This window comes from Suricata suricatta, chromosome 15 (genome assembly GCF_006229205.1).
Source record: "Suricata suricatta isolate VVHF042 chromosome 15, meerkat_22Aug2017_6uvM2_HiC, whole genome shotgun sequence".
Taxonomy (NCBI): domain Eukaryota; kingdom Metazoa; phylum Chordata; class Mammalia; order Carnivora; family Herpestidae; genus Suricata; species Suricata suricatta.
In genome coordinates, this window is record NC_043714.1 from 30,456,234 (window position 1) to 30,476,854 (window position 20,621).

General features: G+C 35.7%; 1 protein-coding gene across 7 annotated transcripts in view; it reads left to right on the forward strand.

Moving 5' to 3' along the window:
- The window catches only part of RALYL (RALY RNA binding protein like), a 714,980-nt gene that overhangs the window by 104,776 nt on the left and 589,583 nt on the right, over nucleotides 1–20,621 (forward strand). The gene's annotated exons all lie outside the window — the stretch shown is intronic.

A 20,621-nucleotide genomic window follows, 5' to 3' on the forward strand; every position in this document is an offset into this window, starting at 1 on the left:
TTGACCAAGTCTTAAACCTTCTGACCTGGTTGTTGAAGAGACGGTACATCCTAGTTCTGTTGTGGTCTCTCACTCCCCAAACATTACCAACAGAACCTGCTGACAAGACAAAGCTGCGTTTTGGATTATCTGATTGAGGGGGAATGCTGCCTCCCACAGCTTTGGCAGCATCCTGGCATGGGGGCCAGTTAAAGTCAGAATTTGTTGAGAATTTTTATTAAAGACAAAGTATGGTTTTGGTTCTCAGTGCGCAAACCGAGTGTGGGAGTAAACCAACAGCTTTTGTTCTCTCTTTGTAGCTGGCCCTATGTTGTCTTTGCTCCTGATAGATGCCGTTGTCCTGTATTACAGTTTGCGTAATATATGAAGTCGCCATGTTAAATTCATCATTGTGTTTACACAAAGCAGTTTATCAGAAGCGCACACTACATTCAACTGCTGAGTAGTATTCTCTGCAAATAGTCTACTCCATTTAAAGTACTCCCCTGTCTAAGAATTCTTGTTTCATCTGGAATTTGACCTTGTTTAGTCCAGCTGATGATAGAAGGAACTCTTTCTCTTGGACAAAATCAGTCAGTGACGTTTGTGTGTCTCAAGTCCAGTCGCATGCTGTGCTCTCTTCTTCAGCTGCAGCCAGGAGAGCTCAGAGCCGATGAGGAGAAGCTACTGAGGTGGGGAGCAGTGCTAGGTCTGGTGAGTAGTCACAAGGTGGTGGTGTGCTCAGGGAAGGGGAAAGAGTAAATGGTTCCAGAATGTTTATGAAGTAGATTATATCATCAAGTTGTGTTTGTATGACATGCATGCACTCTTTTTACTGTATGTGTCTTTCAAATAGTTGGAAGGTGTATTATCCTCAAAACCATAATTTAGCACTTACTACTGGCTAAACAGAGTTTCCTACAGAAGTAGTAATTATTCAAAGCATGGAAATGTCTTTAATGCTAAACTCAGATCAGAGAGTTCAAAGCCCAAACAATCCCAAGCAACATACTTAGTGAACAGTGCTTTGGGTCCCACACATGTCCCCCAGGATACGTCTTTCCTGGGGCTGTGACACCTTATCCTGTTCTCCGTGTTACTCTTTGCCTTCCTTTGTAAAGGCTGCAGGCTCCTTGTGGTAATTATTTCATGCAGTTTCCAGAGCTCTGTATGCAAAGAAGTGGCATGCTGAGTCACAAAGAACCCTGTTTCTCCCAGTCCCTAGAGGAGACATTTTTCTGCATTTGTTTGACTGGAGGTACACCACTCAAGAAATAGGTAGGAAGAATTAAATCTGTCCCAAGTTTACCTGGCTCTCCCCAAATTGAAAATAATCGGTAGTTTTTCTTGCTTAAAAAACATCAGGTCCGTTGGGTAATGAGGATCTGGTACGGGCACCACACACCTATTGTACAACCAAATGAATAAATACACTGTGTTAATCATCTGATTATTACCTGTTGCCTAAGAAATCTTAGAAATATTGGCATCGTTGCCTTTACGGAGTAGGTATACATGTAATAGGAAGGCTAAATAAGCAAACAGTTCTATACATGATAGTGTGGAAGATGAAGGACTTTGCAGGAGCGCCTGGGTGGCTCAGTTGGTTAAGTGTCTGACTTCAGTTCAGGTCCTGATCTCACAGTTCGTGGGTTAGAGCCCTGTGTAGGGCTCTGTGCAGACAGCTCAGAGCCTGGAGCCTGCTTCGGATTCTGTGTCTCTTTCTCTGTTCCTCCCCATTCACACTCTGCTCTCTCTCTCAAAACTAAATAAACTAAAAAAAATTTTTTTAAGAAAAACTTTGCAAATTACCGTGTTATAAGATTAGAATTAAGAGAGTATGGGTATTTCTTACTTTGTAAGGTAGTATGAGACCACAGACATGACTGAAATTATGTGAAGTGATTTTAGTAATCCATGGGGGAAATTGATTCCTCTGTTACCTAAATAGTTACCAAAACACCAAAAATTCCCTTACTCTAAGTTGTAAGTATATAAGGAAATTTAAAAAAATGGAAAACTAATATATATGTTATAATTTAAAATATTATAAGTATTGAGATTTAAAGTGTTTTATTTTCTTTAAACAACTTAATTATAGTTGATTAGTACTTGCCTTCCTCTTGTCATCATATAGCTTATATTACTGACTGCACATCTTTAGCTTTTATACTTCTTTTGCTTTGCAAATTGCCATATTCCTTTGTAAGTCTGGATCAAGGTACAGTATTTTATCCATTGCATTTGCCATATCATAAAATATATCTGAGAGTTTCTTTAATGGAATCTGGAGCCCGGACTATCCTATAACGTCAATAGGAAGCCATTTAAGAGTTATATGTAGGCAGAAAAAGGAGATAAGCAGCTCTGCACTTTTATAAAGATATCTGTGCAGCACTCTATAAAATGGAAGGCTGTTGGGGAAGGCAGTGGGGCCTCGAGGGGGTGTACTTATGAATCAGATGGGGGACATAGGAGAGAAGGGAGAAGAATTCATTAATGTAACATACAAGTCTGAAACCATGGAATATATGGACTTGCTGTGCATTGAGACAGAAGCTCAGCAGGTGGTATAGCACAATGACTGTGGGGCCTGCTGGGCCCCCAGGGTGTTGGTCATGAATGGACTAATTGTATGTGAATGGGGTGGGTTTGGGAATTCTGAAAAGTAGAGCATTTTTGCTCCTTTCTTTGGGAGTGTCAGGGATGATGGAGAGACGTGGAATCTGTTTCTTGACTCTGCTCTAATGACCAGCCCATAGTCAAAAAAAAAAAAAAAAAAAGGACGGTAAGTAAGAGCAGAATGTGTTTTTCCATGAAGAACTAGATAACGCAGGTCTCAGTGCTTCAGTAATACAGGTGGCCAAGTGTGGCCGGAGTGCAGGTTAGCAGTGTTCTCACCCACTGTATATAAAATGGAATCTGACTCTGGCACAGTGAAATGAAATCAGTGTGTTTGCTTCTTAGGATGAACAGCTTTTGGAAAACAGAAGATGGCACCTGAGGGAGGGGATGCGGGGTTCTAAAATGAGCATTGGCAGGAGACATGTGGCTGAAGGGAGTCTTCCAAATGCCTTGAGGCAGAGAGCATTTATAAGGATGCTGGAGGGGCACCTGAGTGGCTCAGTCAGTTAAGCGTCTGACGTCAGCTTAGGTCATGATCTCTTGGTCCATGAGTTCGAGTCCTGCATTGGGCTCTATGCTGACAGCTCAGAGCCTGGAGCTCGCTTCAGATTTTGTCTCCCTCTCTTTCTGCCCCTCTCCTACTCATGTTCTGTCTCTCTGAGTCTCAAAAATAAATAAATATTTCAAAAAAAAGCTTTAAAAAATAAATAAGGATGCTGGAGCAGAGTAATAAGAAATGACTGGTCATGGGGCACGTGGGTGGCTCAGTCCGTTAAGCCTCCAACTTTGGCTCAGGTCAGATCTCATGTTCGTGGATTCGAGCCCCGAGTCAGGCTCTGTGCTGACAGCTCAGAGCCTGGAGCCTGCTTTTGGTTCTGTGTCTCCTTTTCTCTCTGCCCCTCCCCCTCACATGCTCTGTCTCTCTCTGTATCAAAAATAAATAAAACATTAAAAAATTAAAAAAAAAAAAGAAATGGCTGGTCAAGAACTTGTTTGGACACCTGACGAACTCCCAGAAATCCTTTGGAAGACTTTGAGATGGAGAATCTTAGGTCCTGTGGTTATATAAGAGAGAGTCTACAAAACATAAATTGAATGTTAATACTAATGTCATTTTATCGTTTCCAACATTCTGTTGAGGTTAAGGAAGATTCAGAGGACATTTTTACTTTTAATAATAAATTCAGTTATTCTCTATTACAGTCTGACCAGTGGTTGATAGAGTGACATATTGATGTTTCTGTCTTTGTAAGAGCACAAGACTTGGCACATATTAGAAATAAAATAATAAGTGTTAGCTCAAATTAATGAATAAATTATAGATACAAAATATAGTTGTTATTCAGAGGACATTATTAGTTGGATAAAATACATTGTCCATTATTACCTTGCTTAAAAATAAACTTTGTGGATTGAAATTTAGTAATGAAGAACTGCATTATAAATAGTCTAAAAACATTTCCAGATAACATTTAATAGCTTTACAAGTGTGTTTTAATGAACTTTAAGATATAGCTTCCCCTGTAATTGCTGACAATTGTGTTGTTGTAGGTTGAAGATCATGCATGCTTATCAGAGGTTCTATTGACTTATACTCCTTCTGTTTATTGATTACTTAATTAGTTTTCCAAGATAGCTAATCAGAGAGAGATGTAGGTATTTAGGAGTCTTTCATTATACCATGCTAGGAAATTTAACACAGAAATGTGTGACTTGAAACTAAAGCTTAGCAATGGCGCAGCTCCTGAAGGTGTAATACTCAATCACGAGTAAACAGTTACAATTTAATATTTCTATTTCATTTTTCATAATAACACTATTTTCTTTTTGGTCCACTGAATGAAGAAAGATCTCATATGTATACATTTATGGTTATAAGGGCATTCCAGTTTCCATCTGAATCATAGATTAGTAGAAGTAAACACATTTCTATGGCCTCTATGTATTAAACACATTTCAGTTCTGATACTTCTACTTTTTATTAGAAATGTATTGATAACATTAAAAGTCATCATGTCTATTTTAAGTTTTAAAGCTATATATATATTAAAATTTTTTCACATTTGTTTATTTTTGAGAGACAGAGACAGAGCACAAGCAGGGGAGGGGCAGAGAGAGAGGGAGACACAGAAACTGAAGCAGACTCCAGGCTCTGAGCTGTCAGCACAGAGCCAGACGTGGGGCTCAAACCTTCTAACCATGAGATAGTGACCTGAGTCAGATGCTTAACCGATTGAGCCACCCAGGAGCCCCTTAAAGCTATATTTTTGAATCAAAACCAATTTTGTACTTCTGTCCAAACCTACTAATATAATGGGGTATTAGTGAAGACCTTAACTTAGCAATGTTTTTAATTTGGGTTACCTTTTTTGAAGATTTCTCTCTCTCTTCAAAACCATTCTCTCAGTTCAAAACCACTAGAAGCTTTAAATCTTATTCTTCTCTGTTGTATGTGACACAAATTCCCACAAATATTTTATTTTATTTTTTAAAAAAAGAAGTGAGTTCTCATTTTCTGCTTCTCTCAGAATCGCACAAATTTTTATAAAGAAATGCCATAAGATTGTTTTGTTTATCCAACATAGCTATACATTTTATTAGACACTTTGCTCCCTTAGTTTTCTTAATTTTGTTTATCAAAACAAATCATAGTATATGGGATTGTGTGATAATGAAAGCAGAATGTTAAAGATGTGTGATTACATTGAGGTTTGCACTATGTACAGTGAGATAAGACCATTTATTTTAGATAATTTAAATGCAGACTTGATCTACAGTAAACTCATAGGACAATTTCTTATCTTGAATTTTTTTAATGTTTATTTATTTTTGAGAGAGAGACAGACAGAGAACGAGCTGGGGAGGGGCAGAGAGAAAGGGAGACACAGAATCCAAAGCAGGCTCAGCTCAGAGCCTGACTCAGGACTTGAATTCATGAATCACGAGATCATGACCCGAGCCAAAGTTGGACCCTCAACCGACTGAGCCACCCAGATACCTCTGATGTCGAATTTTTTATGTACTAGTGACAAAAGCTTTTATGGCCAAGTTACATATTTTTTAATTTAAACTATTTTTCATATGACTTTTGGGAAACAAAAGTTACAGAACTGATTTGTGGCAAGTACTTGCACATAGCAGTAAGAAATTGATATGATAAAACTAGAAGATAGCTTTAGGTTTTCTGTTTTAAGCTTAAAACCTAGGAGATATATGAACTATTGAGGAAAAAAGTGCCACTCATATATTCATTCTTTCATCCAAGTGTATAACTGGTATTCATTAAGCACATAGTATTTGTTCTGTGAAAATTGAATCAGAGAGCTTTTTATTTCAGGGTAAATTGTTTTCATTTCAAAATTTTTAACATGGAGTAATAAAAGACTCCTATACCTCTAGCTCCTTCCTTTAATAATTCATCTAGTCATTTAGCTGATATTTATTCAGCAACAGATGCTCATTTACATAAAATAAGAAACAATGTGTTCAGGAATTGGGAGAGATGACACACATAGTTATTTAAGAATTATGAATAAACTTTAATTCAGTGGAATATACAATGAGCAATTAGAAGAAAACTCTGTACATTTAATTGTGTGAAAATTATAGAAATTGCATGACAAACAAGCAAATAAAAAAGTGGCATGTTCTTCAACTTCCTTGAACTAAACCCATTTATTTTCTGTTATTTATAGATAATAATTTAAGAGCATAAATTGGATTCATAATGTGTCATTTTCATATAGTTTATTAAAATGCTTATATTCTATCTTCTAAACCCATTTCCACTCTTCCTCCATTAAAAGTAAGGAAACCACACTGAGTGGTAATTTAATATAATAGTAATCTTTCATTCCATGAAGTGTTGTATCTCCTTTGCTGAATAGTTCAATGTCAGTAGGATGGTTTGGATTGGGAAACTGAAGGTAGAGTAAAATATTAATGTGAAATGAAGGAAGGTATTTTATAACATGTAGGGACAGAAAACAGTAGAAGAGCATGAAGTTCTAGTGTCTTAAGGTGAAGGGATTTTAAGAAACCACTAACCTTTTTGAATGGCAAAACTTATTCCAACAGTGTTCAAACTAAATCTTACGTATCTTTGACTATTCCTAAATTGGATTTCTTAAGCAAATATTTTGGCTGGATGAGTTTTTTGGGGACACTTATAAATGATAAAAAGAAATGGATCATTTCTAAAGCCAAATTTTGGATGGACCTGCTAGCTATAGTAGTTCTGGGACCCTGCCTACATGGCTAAGTGTTTTTAGACCATCTTCTAAAAAGTACAGGTCATGTCGTGGTGTTGTGGTCGGTATAATGGTGCTCTTCCCAGGTCAATGCTCCCGTCCATAGGTGCCCAGAGTACCAGCAGTACCCTTTCTTCTCTGAAAGAAGTGTCAGAAAATTCTCTGTGCATTTATATGGAGGCTAGACTTGCCTTTTGGCCTTTTCTTTCGATTCAGCCACTTCTAGGTACAATTCACATTTGTCTATAATATGGTAAATCAATCACTAAACCCACATGGGTGGGCATCTTTGCTTTAAAACCTCAGAAAGTGCAAAAGACATGAGTCTTCACTGAGGAAGAGTAAGGGTCACACTTGAAAGTTAAATTGATCAAACAGAAACTTAAAGAGAGATTGTAAAAATTGTCTGTTCATTTTCAATCCTAGTTTATATGTTTTCAGCCTTTACAGCCAAATTTTAAAACTGTAGGGACTCCTGGGTGGCTCAGTTGGTTAAGCATATGACTCTTGATTTCAACTTACGTCATGATCTCATGGCTTCATGGGATTGAGCCCCAAATGGGGCTGTGTGCTGACAGGGTAGAGCCTGCTAGAGATTCTCTGTCTCCCGCTCTCTCTGCCCCTCCCCCACTTTCTCCCTCACTTTTTCTCTCTCAAAATAAACTTTAAAAAATGCACAACCATATATACATTTAAAATCTCTGATTAAAGTAATATTTTAAAAATACCATTCAGAACAAACTTTTCCCTTTCTCATTCTGAAAATCACTCAAAGACAGAAGGAGATTAGAAAACAAACTTCTAATTATAATTTGGTGACAGTAACTTGGAAGGGCTGCTATACATGTAGAGAGGAAGGAGGTGGATGAAGAAAAAAGAGAAGTGAGGACTCCCACAGCTGCACATCTCAGAAGGCCAGTCAAGTTCACCTTTCAAAGGTGCAATACACATTCAGAATCATGAAGCCATATTCTTTATTTGAATAGGCCTGAATGGGGTGTATTGATAAAGAATATACACCAGGCCATATTTTTAGGATGAAGCCTGTCTCCATAGCAGGGGAATTAGGGGAGTCCTTAAGTTGTGGGGGAAAAAGTTAGTTGCCTATATTTATTAGCTGTTAAGAAGTAAATGTTAATTGAGCCTTCACCCAAAATTGTGGGTCAGAAAAAAATCCCATGTATTTTAGATCATAACTCTGAGACTTCCTAAACACAAAACCACATATAAATAGATCAGCAAGGAAAAACTCAGAAATCGAAAGGATGCGTAATCAGAAAGAAACCAACAGAACAACTATACAAAGATTCTGTAAGGAAAATAAAAAAAGCATTAAGGAAATGAACATAAAAGGCAGAAAACAGAAAGTCTTTAAACAATAAAAATGCATGGGGTGCCTGAGTGGCTTAGTCAACTGAGCAATCAGCTCTTGATTGCAGCTCAGGTCATGAATCTCATGGTTCGTGAGTCCAAGCACCATGATGGGCTCTGTGCTGACAGTGTAGAGCCTGTTTGGGATCCCCCCTCTCTTGCTCTCAAAATAAAAAAGTAAACTTAAAGAAGAAATAAATATAGTGGCCACATAGCAGATAAAAAGTTTGATCATCTTGCCAAAATTCAAAACCCTGCATGAATGAACAAGTATATAATACAGAGGATCAAGGGTTCATGGAATATATGAAAAGATAAGAGATTTGTAATTATTATGTTTCAAATCTTTTGAAAATCTAGAACTATCTTCCCTCCCTCCCAGGTTTTTTCATGCCATTGATTTGTAGGATGCTGGCACTTTCTAGGTCTCTTCCTAACGTGGTCAACAGAAGGTTTCAGGCAAATGTCAAATGGTCCCCGAATGGTATTTGACTGCAGGTGTCTCATCATGCTACCCAGAATAACGGAGAAGTCTGTGTGCTTTTCAGATGGTTTATGCATTCAGTAAAGCTGTAACAACAGCCACTAGCCAAGAACGATTGTATATAGGCTGATTATTGAATTACCCCCATGGATTTCAATAATGTATACAAAGTTTACAGATGTTAAAATGTGAAAAAGAATGTGACTTAAAATTGGCAGAACATATTAAAATGAAATGTCAGAATCGAGACAGTCATTTGTGATAAAAATACATAAAAATGAGGTTAGGATAATTATTAAAAGAAAAAAATACGCTATATTGGATCATAAACCAAAGCCCAATTTTGTCCTTTCTACAATGGATAACCTCTATAATAAAACAGTTCTTAAGATTGATAATATGATCATGAGAATAAAAACATTGTCAATGATACACAAACAAATGACAATAAACAGATCTCAGGGGTTATACTGGCTACATCACAGAATGTTAAATTAAGGCCTATAATTGACTTACAATTATAATGTTAAAATATACATGACATAATGAAGTATAGCAATTACAACTATTTTGTTTACAACACTATAGCATAAACATTGACAAAAGCAAAACACGAAGACGATAGACTTAAATAGAACAAAGTCACATTATTCTTCTCAGTCAATGATAAATAAAACTTTAATTTACCTATCTCAGTCAATGATAAATAAAAATAAAGACCTTCTAAATAATATAATTAAATCATTGTATACTTAACATGTTAAATATATAATATACATGATATAGAATATATAACATTTCTATACTGCTATAATCTAGAAAGATCAAATACACTTTCTTTGTGGTGTCAGTGGAAAATTAATAGACATTGATAACATCTTAGACTGTAAAGATGTCCTCAGTCCTCAAATAATCAGTCAAAGCAGAAGTAGAAAGCATTCTCTAACGAGACATTGAAACAAGAAGTTAATAACAACAGTAAAGAGTTTACAGGCCACTTTGCCAATAGAAACAAAAAAGACAGCAAAAACTGCCTATTTTAAAAAGTAATCCTACATAAACCATTGTATACGTTATAGAAAATTAATACAAAGGAAATGCTTAATGTCTGGACTGTTGGAATGGAGGCAGCAGAGCTCAGAGACCTAGTCACAGACCTAAACATACATGTTCGCAAAAATTAAGCATCTATTTAATGAAAGAAAATGGTCTAAAGGAAAGCAAGAAACATTAGTAAGGGAAAAATTGGAAAATGATGAATTGAAAAAGCTAAGAGAAAAGCAATAAAACTTAAGAAGAGGGTGCGTGGCTGGCTCAGTTGAGAGTGTGCAACCCGATCTCAGGGTTGTGAGTTCAAGCCCCATGTTGGGTGTAGGGATTACTTAAAAGGAATAAATAAATTAAAATTAAAAAAAAAACTTTTTAGGAAACCTGGGTGTTTCAGTCAGTTGAATATCCTGACTTTGGCTCTGGTCATGATATCAAAGTTCATGGGTTCATGCCCCACACATTTCGATTCTCTGTTCCCCTCTCTTTCTGCCTTTCCCCTGATCATGATCTCTTTCTCTCTCAAAACTAAATAAAACATAAAAAAAACTTCTTAAGAGAAATCTCATAGTTAGGTTTTTTGAAAGATGAAAAATAGGCTCACATAATAAGAAAAATGGAAGAATGTACTGTAACCACAGTGAATAAATAAATAAATAACAAGAGAAATAATCATACACAAACATTAAAATGTTAATATATAAATATATGATTTATATGCACATACATATTTATATACATTGATATATACTTTTAATATATAATTATAAATTATAATAATGGTCAATTATAATGATTAATAATAACCTATAGACAATCATTATCCTTGCAAATAATGATCACTTTAGTGAAAAGGATATCAAGAAAATGAGCAAAAACCTATTATAAACAATAAAAGAATGTAGCAATAAAATAAAATTTCTATTAACAAGATTTTTTTAAGCATAGAATGGTAGAAAGACTGTTTTTTAGTCTACTAGTGAAACCACAACACTGTACATAAACCTCTAGAAATGTAGAAGACCCTTATGAAGGTTATGCTATGTACTTGTAAGACTGACTTTATTAAAAGGGATTAATTAACTAAATTTTGAAATTCCCATGTAGAATACCATGGTAGTTGTTTTAGTAACTTATGACATTATTTCTAAATAATAAAAACAGAATGAAGAGCTAAAAGAAAAAGTCTCAAAAATGAAGAGTAGTGAAGGGAATCTAGCTTTCCTATATATGGAGATTCATTGTAAAGCTTCAATCATCTGAGAAATGTGGTTCTGTGTATATGTGTAGAGAGACTGATGGAACAGCAAAAATAAAACAAAGAAATAGAGCAAATACATGTAGGAGTTTAGTATAAAATAAAAGTCTGGTGGATTTTCCAATGAATGAAGTTGGGACAATCTTGTGTCTTCTTGAAAAAATTTAGTTCAGAATGATATGTAATACCTTAAACCCTCAACATTCTAATTTGAGCAAAAAAAATCATATATATGTATATATAACATAAATATTATAAGGCTTTTATACGTATGCTACAGAACTTGAATCCAATTAAAAAATAATATGTAACACCAGTTTTAAAAAATTGGTTTTTGGTTTTTATTTTGTTTTTAGAGAGAGAGAGTGCAGGGCAGGGGCATAGGGAGAAGGAGAGAGGGCATCTTAAGCAGGCTCCATACCCAGTGTAGGACTCAGTCTCAAGACCATGGGATCATGACCTGAGCTGAAATCAAGAGTCAGATGCTTAACCGACTGAGACACTCTGGCATCCATAAAGAAATTAAGTTTATTTATTTGAAGAGAGAGAGAGAGCGAGAGAGCGAGCGAGCGAGCATGCAGGTACATGCACTTGTAAGTGTGGGAAGGGCAGAGAGAGAGAGAGAATCCTGAGCAGGCTCTGCTCTGTCAATGCAGAGCCTGACTCGGGGCTCTATGCCATCAACTGTGATATCATGATCTAAGCTGAAATTAAGAGTCAGATGTTTAACCAACTGAGCCATCCAGGCACCCAAAAATTTGGTTTTAAGAAACTATTGAATACTGAAAATGAACTGAGGGTTGAAGGGGAAGGGGGAGGGGGGAAAAGAGGTGGTGGTGATGGAAGAGGGCACTTATGGGGAAGAGCACTGGGTATTGTATGGAAACCAATTTGACAATAAACTATTTAAAAAAAATAAAAGACATGATATCATAAGCAGAATGCAATGACAAAAATGACAGAATGATGTGTTTTCCTAAAATACATATAAAGAGTTCATGTAAGTTGGTAAGAAAAAGATAGATAAGTAGAAAAATAGGCTAAATATATGAGCAAACAGTTCACAAAAAATAAATAGTTCTTAAACATATCAAATGGCTTTAAAATCATTCTCTGGTGTAACGCTTTGGAGAAGCAGATGCACTCACGTATAACTGGAAAGCCAGTTTGGCAGTCATTACTGAAATTACCATGCACATCTAAGAGTCTTTCTATAGGTACGTTTCCATATGTGTAACTGGATATAGATTAAAATTTATTCACTTAGTATTGCCTGTGATAACATTGTAAACAAGCGAAATGTCCTACAAAAAGAAAATAAACTCCATTCTATCTACACGATCCATCTAAGAATGTTTCTGTATGTGCATTTTCATAGGTACAAGAGAACAGTAGTTAAATAACTTCTATTTGTTCACATTATAAAACAATAGGCACCTTTAAAAAGAACTGAGGGAGTCTTTAAGTGGTGATGTGGAGTTATATTAAATGATTGCCAAAAGTGTGTTTACTAGTTTTATACCATTGGTATAAAATTCTTTGTATAAACGAAGGCAAGGAATATTTATACGTATTTATTGAATATGCAAAAATATATATTTAAATTTACATGGAAGAAACTGATACAATTGGCAACTCATGCAAAGAGGATTGGTTGCAGGTCTGAGGGAGAATCTTATGTTAGGAAACTTGAATTCCTGCCTTTTTTGTACATCCTGAATTTTGAACCATGGCATTACCTTACCTTAAGCAAAATAATGAGGATTATTTATTTCAGAGGAATATGCATATTGGTCAGAATTGGCTGAATTAAACTTTTTTAATTGAATATACTAGATGCCCAATTTCTTGTTAATTTAGGCCTACTTAAATAGAATGTGTATTAAAGCACAATGAGGATTCCCATTGCCTTTCTCTGGAATGTAACCCAATGACATAGAATAGTCCACTGGCTGCGTGCATTGTAGCCAATTCTGAATATTTAATCTGAGTGGGAAATGGCCTACATCCTGCTGTCCTGCTGCCTGGCAAATTTTTTTCTGAATCAAGGACACAAATATTAAAATTATACAAAATATCTCCTGAATTTTTAAATTTAATGAAAATTATAGGTTGCCTTGATAATAGTACTACATTGAAGTTGGGGCAAGACTTAACTTTTAATACAAGTGATACTGTTCTGTCCCAATTACTTGACTAAAATACAAAGAATCTTAGCATGTTATAAAATTATTTTCAGTTTGGGAAATTGCACATGCATGTGATTACTGGTGTAGTTAAAAACTGTAACAAAAAGTGCCCTTTACTTTTTGTTAACTTAGACCCTGATAATCAATTTAGAAAGCTGTTTAACTTATTTTTAAATTAGTATTTTATTTTATTTCTTAGAGAGAGAGGGTACAAGTAGGGGAGAGTGGGAGTAGAGGGTGAAAGAGAGAGAGGCTGGGAATCTTAAGCTAACTCCATGCTCAGTAGGGAGCCTCACACATGGTTTGAACTCAGGACCCTGGGATCATGACCTGAATTGAAATCAGGAGTCAGATGCTCAACTGACTGAACCAGCCTAGATAGCTGTTTAAACTCATGTTTCTATCATGACTTTACCAAAGACATCTTTACTATTATTGGTCAGGAATTATACTACTTCTCTTGTTAATCAATTTCCTCTTTAGCATCTCTGTCCTAAATCTGCTTAAATGCCTGATTTGCAGTGTACATTTACAATTTCTGGAGACTCGGGCTAAGAAAGACATAGAAAAGTACTGTTGATATTCTCTTCTATAACCATGTTTCATGTACCCTAAATCATTTATTAGACTTTTCTGAAAAAAGTATTTGTGTAGTATTATGCTCAAAAATGAGAAAGATAAATTATTTGAGTTCCGTAAGTTTTGCCAAGTTATAATACCTGTGTTTACATGTTTTATCAGTTAATACAGAAAATTAGATAGAAAAGTAAGAAAGGTTTTTTTTTTAATGCATTACACATGCATTCTGGCAAGTGTGGTTAGAATAAAAGCAAAATCTTAGTGATTTACCATTTTGTCCTGTATCCTTTCTCTTATTTGTTTAAACATTGTTAAATTTAACTGTAGTTGTTTTCTAGTGGATCTATTTATGTTTTATATTAGCATGTTCAAATCTTTATTCTCACTCTGTATCCATAAATTTAATGATTTAAGCTCAGCATTTCTCAAGAATTTGAAATTTAAGAGACTAAGAGACTATTCTTTACATCTAGAATCTTTCTCAGTTGCTATTCTGACCAGGTAAAAAGTCAGCATGGATAGAGGAAAAATAATATAGTAAACCCTTTCAAAATAAAGTTTTGAGATTCATGTGTGTGTGTGTGTGTGTGTGTGTGTGTGTGTGTATGTGTGTGTATGTGTATGTGTGTATATGTGTGTGTGTGTGTGTGTATGTGTGTGTGTGAGAGAGAGAGACAGAGAGATATCATTTAGTATGATTTTAGTTATGGATCTGATTAATTTTAAGTAGCACACGTTAATTAAAATTTAATAACACTTTATTTAATTAGGTTAGGTATTCTCAAAAGTACTCCAAAGCTAGTTTTTATGATTCATAGAAGCAAAAATACCCACTTCTTATTCAACGTAATGATCCCCTGTTAAATGGAAGATAGAACAGCAGGCATGAAGCACATGTAAATCAGTACCAAATATTATTTTGTGATATTTTAGCTACACGTAATCCTTAGCTCCTAAATTAACTCATCTTTCATAGCATAACCACAACTAGGAGATAGAAAACACTGTGCTAGATGCTAGGGGCAAAGTAAAGATGAATAAAACAGCCTCTAGCCTCAAGGATATTAAGTCTCATAGGATTAAACAAAAGGGATTTTATGATTGCACATTAGAATTTCCAAAGTGGGTGCTCAGAGGCTCTGTATTTCAGCGGCTGACTGTGAGTTTTTACCATCTTACTTCCCTCTGATGTGGAGCTCATTGTCTCTTTCCTCCTGATGTCAAGATGGCTGCCTTAAATCCGGGGCATGTGCTGGGATCAAGTGGAAGAGGTGAGGAGGACATATTCTGCAGGCTTCTTTAGCAATGAGGAAAGCTGGCAAGTCCATTTCTCATCATATCGTATTGGTCAGAATTGTGCCGCACCCACCTTTCTAAACTGACGGCCAACAAAGGGAATGAGTTTGGCCTGATTGGCTGAGGAAAGCACATGGTCCTGTAAAGTAGGGTTTCAAATGGACAAAATCAGGCCTCTGCCAGCAAGGAGGATAAGGAAATGGGACAGATTTTGTTTAGGCAACTATCAATGTCTGCTGTATTGAAAATCTTTGAGGAAGGAAGTGTCATGATCAGAGCTGCACTTTTTCTCTTGGTAAGTGAAAGGTAGTTTGCTGTGGTTGGAAAAAGCACAAACCTAGGATTCATGAAGAGTGGCTGTTTTGTGCTTTGCTTTTATTCTTTCCTTCCTCTTCTTCCTTCCTTCCCTTCCCCTATTCTTTATTATTTCAGTCATTATTGAAGTTATTAAATAATATATTTATATCACCCACACTTGCCTTTTTTCCTCTTAAATACCATTTCCCTCCATCTTCAGTTTACCCTGTTACCGTTACTATTATTTTTTTGGTAAACAACTAAGATATCCATAAAACAGTTTGTCTACCTTAATCCACTATTCACTGCCTCTGGTAGGATTGGCTAAGTCATTTGTGAGGCCTAGTGCAAAATGAAGGTGCAGAGCCCTTTCCTGAAAATTATTAAAACTTTTGTATGACAATAGCAGAGCATTAAACCAAGAAAGTGGCTCTGTGGAACAGCACAGAGATCTTTTCTGTTGTTTTTCAGGATGAAGATGTACATCCTTAATGTGAACTGAAGGTCATCAGCCTAGTTTTCTACCTACATCTACAGCTTACTAGCCTACTATTAACTCTCTATTCTCCAGCCCTAGGAGTTTTCTGTCACTGCCCTTCACATCGCTATGCACTGGCCATTTACACATGCCCCTCCTTTCCTGTTTATTTTCCAAATCCCATTCCTCATCACATCCTCTTAAAATCTTCATTGACTTTATAACTGTGGCAAAGTTCTAGCATGTGGTAGGTTTTGTTACTGTTGTAGCAATTGTAACACTTAAAAATTCTTTTTATGGCTACTTCTTTAATTTTCTTTTTACCACATTACTGGCAATTTGGTCAGGAAGATCAAGTGTTTTATTTTTTAAAATCTTGCTGCTGAGCACAGTGCCACACATATAGGTAGGTCTCAATAAATACTCTACAATTGAATGGCAATGGGGAGCATGATGAAAATAGAGTAGAGAATAGGACGTATATAATCCTTGCCATTATAATATTTACAGTATAGGCAGATTAGCAGGGAGGTGTTGTGAGGCTAATACATTAGTTTTGTTATCTAAAATTTTATGTATTTTGACTCAAATGAATGAAAGGTGGCTCATTAACATTTTTCTCCTTATTAAATTCTTTTTAGGGGTTTTCTTTGGAGGTGGGATGGGGAGAAGAGAATGGCTAACACATATGGCCATTAACAGAGTTAGGTGAATTAAAGTGCTTAACACACTTTGCGTTGATACTCAACTAAGAGTTATTCTCTTAAGTGAATCTGAAATACAATTGAGCCTTGTATTTTTGAATCACCATTCAGTCAGAACCCATGTCTAGGGTTTCCTGGGTGGCTTAGTTGGTTGAGTGTCCAGCTTCAGCTCAAGTCATGATCTCATGGATCCTGAGTTGGAGCCCCCCATCAGGCTTGCTGCTCTCAGCCTGCTTCAGGTCCTCTGTCCCTCTATCTCTCTCTACCCCTCCCCGCCTCTTGCTCTCTCTCAAAAATAAATAAAAATTTCTTTAAAAAACCCTACATGTCTAACTTTTGACTCCCCATTAGTAGTTAATAACCGACGGTTGGCCAGAGCCTTACCCATAACATAATCAATTAACACATATTTTGCATGTTGTATATATTACATACTGTGTTTTTATAAGTTAGAGAAAAAAATGTTATGAAGAAATTCTTAAGGAAGAGAAAGTCTATTTAGAATAGTACTCTGTTTAATGATAAAAATCTGTGCATAAGTTCACACTTGTGTTGTTCAAGGGTCAGATATATATATATATATATATATATATATATATATATATATATATCAGCTTCCTTAGGTGACTGAATCTTAGCCAATTATGGGATTGCATCAGGAGCTGGAACATCGTGTTTGAGGGGATGTCTTGAAGAAGGTTCATCCCCATTCTACATTTTGAAGAAATAGATTGGTTCTACTTCTGTGAGGAACTGTTGTATTTATTTATGCTAAATAAGAACAAGTCAGCTGGAAAGAGTTTCTCAATATTTTGTCATAGTACTCACTGTCTTCTTAGTGAACATAGATGGTGAAGATTTTCTAAGAAATGTTTGACTTTTACAAAGGGTCAAATTTTGTCCTTGGTGTGAAGGTGGTTTTAATACATCTATTAGAAAGAATCTAAACTGCATTTATGTTATGAATATCCGACCAAACGCATAACCTTCTCTCCTGCTGAGAAGAGGGGACGATTGTTCTTTTCCATTGTCTGAGCTAACAGGGCAGAGGGAGGGCTTCCTAAACTTCTTAAAGGTTGTTGCAGATACCAACTGACATGCTCAGAAGCGCTTTGCTGGTTGTCTTTTTAACTTCATATTCCTTTAATCTTTTTAGTCTTTCAGGAAGCTTCAGTATTTTCCAAATGTAAGGCTTTTATTAACAGTGTTTGAGTCATTGGTGCATAGAAGCAGCTTAGGAAAGATGGAACTATTTGAGGTGAAGAAACATATTTCTCCCCATCCTTTCATCACTTAAATACATTAGAATGTGTTCCTGTTAAACCTCCAAGGAAAATGTATCTTTTGAACTGTGTTAGTCATAAAAGAATTTTTTTCCAAGGGGTACAGATTTTCTAAGGTAATTTGTGAAAATGGAATTCAATTCTATAACTAGTATTGTTCTTTTTCTTGTTCTACAACTTATTCTTAAATATTTATGTAAAATACTTGCCTTATACTTAAAATACATAAATGGTGTAAGTGTACATAACTTTTTAACTAAAATGTTTCTCATTTAAAACATGAGCTGGGTAAATATTTCTCCACATTGTAATTTCAACATTTGGAATTGAAATTCCAAGTTTCTGTAGTAGTAGCAATTTTACAGGAAAGCACACACATCTATCAAAGTCAGAATAATGATATCAGATTTACTACGTTTTGCTTAGGTTTTTTTCCCCATGAAGCAAATAGTACCAACTCAATCTGTGTTATCTAAACTAGAGTAATATGAAATCTAGGTAGGTATTTTATGGGCATTCTAAACTTGATGTTTTCCTTATGCATGTTTGTCATTCCACTCCCCTCTCTTTGCCTATTTATACGTATGTGTACCATATATGCCTACACATATATATGTGTGTGTGTAGTATGTATATATATGTGTGTAATACATATACATGTATACACACACATACAAACCCACTCTCAATTTATCTCACTGTAATAAAGTTGCACTCTGGAGCACCTGGGTAGCTCAGTTGGTTAAGCATCTGACTTTGGCTCAGGTCGTGATCTCATGGTTCATGGATTTGAGCTCTGCATCAAGCTCTGTGCTGACAGCTCAGAGCCTGGATCCTGCTTTGGATTCTGTCTCCCTCTTTCTCTGCCCCTCCCTGGTTCATGTTCTGTCTCTCTCACTGTCTCTCAAAAATAAGTATACATTAAAAAATTTTATAAAGTTGCACTCCATATATAACCATAGACTTATACACACACACACACACACACACACACACACACACACGTGTCTGTGTGTGTGTGTGTGTGTGTGTGTGTGTGTATATAATGTTTTACTTGTTGGCTACATAACAAAATCAAATGTAAATACCAAACATACAGACCTTAGTATTTATTTGTAGTTACTTTTGAAGTTAAAATGAAATGGACTCATTTATTCATTCATTCAGCAAATGTTACTTAGTATCTGCAGTCTTTCAGAACACAAAAACATTGTTCCAATGTGTTGGTATAAAGACTTCTCCTAATGACTTTTTGCATACTCCATTTTTTGTTTGACTCAAGTAAACTGGAGTTAGAAAACTAAAACATGATTTTAGATTCCTGATGGATCTAGCCAAAATTATCAGGAAGATCTTGTCACTTTCTACAGTGCCTCTGATTATTGGCTAACTAATGAACTAACAGGAGTCAAAGAAAACCTGGTACCCTGGAGTTTTCCATGACAGCAATTGTTACTTAGATTTGATGAGCTATCCTGGCACATTTTCAACTTCTTTTCACTTTTTGAGATATCTCAAATTATCTAAATTTCTTAATGAAAAGTCATTGATTAAGAAAGACTTATTTGCATGGTGGTGAAAAGCATTTTATGGGTACAGTAGTAGAAACAAAGGGAGGAAGAAAGACAATTGTAGGGAAAGTAAAGAGGGAATGAAGAGATTTAAAGGCAGGAATGGGACTTGTGATTTTAATTTCGACAGGTAATGATCTCAGAAGTTATCATTCCTGCCCTTACAAGAAAAGCCAAACAAACTGAAAAAATCAGTGACTTTTCTTGGACACATCAGAGAAATTAGATCTCACAGCAATGGCCATGCTGAAATCTAGAAGGATAGGCTAGTTTCAAGAGACATATCCAAATCTGCTTACATGTAGAAGAAGGCACTGGAGCCATAAACTGGCTAGGGAACACCAAAGTGGGAATTTTGATGAATTTCCAGAGGGTACGAACTAGTGTGATTGTGAAAAACTCTTTAGGGGTCTAGTGTTAGAGGATATTCCCATACTGTCATGGATTTTGCCCCCTAAGGAACTGGAAAAAACCCTCTCATGGTTCTAGAATGGAAGGGGGAAGAGTAATCATTGTAAAATATGTCCGGAGACCTGTTCTGCAGGAGAAAAGGTCTTCCCAGAGCCTATCCCAGTTGGGAAGGGGATTTCTCCCACTACAGCCCCTTTAGTCTTCTTGTGTCACTTGGGTTGAGTGGTAACTAAAAAGCCCTTTTGAAAGTTGCAGCCCAGGGTCATAGAGCCTCTGAAAACCTGAGACTTAATCATAAGATTATAGAACTCTTCCTCTTCATACATTACCACCAGCCATCCATCTGAACTTCAGTGTAGTAATATGTATATAGTAACAGACACAGTGATAAATAGTAAGATATGTAATAATATATAGTAGCAATAGTAATAGGTAGCAATATATGGTAACATATGAATAGTAACATATAGAGTAATATCTATTGTAATATACAAATAGTAATATATATACTTATATAAAGTAGCATAGTATATGTTTATATATGGTATATCTTTATATGTTTTTTATATATGTGTGTATGTAAAGATCATTGCTGAAAGGGTTTCAAGACACAGACTTAGATATAAAGGGCTAGAGTAAGATGGAGATACCATGCTCAAAAGAAAACTGAAGTAGGTATTTTAGTTTTGGGTAAAGCAGGCAGCAGAACAAGGACAATTATTTCAAGGGTAAAGAGAGTCACTGTTTGATGACAAAGGGGTCAACATTATGTGAAGACATAACAATCCTAAGTGCATTT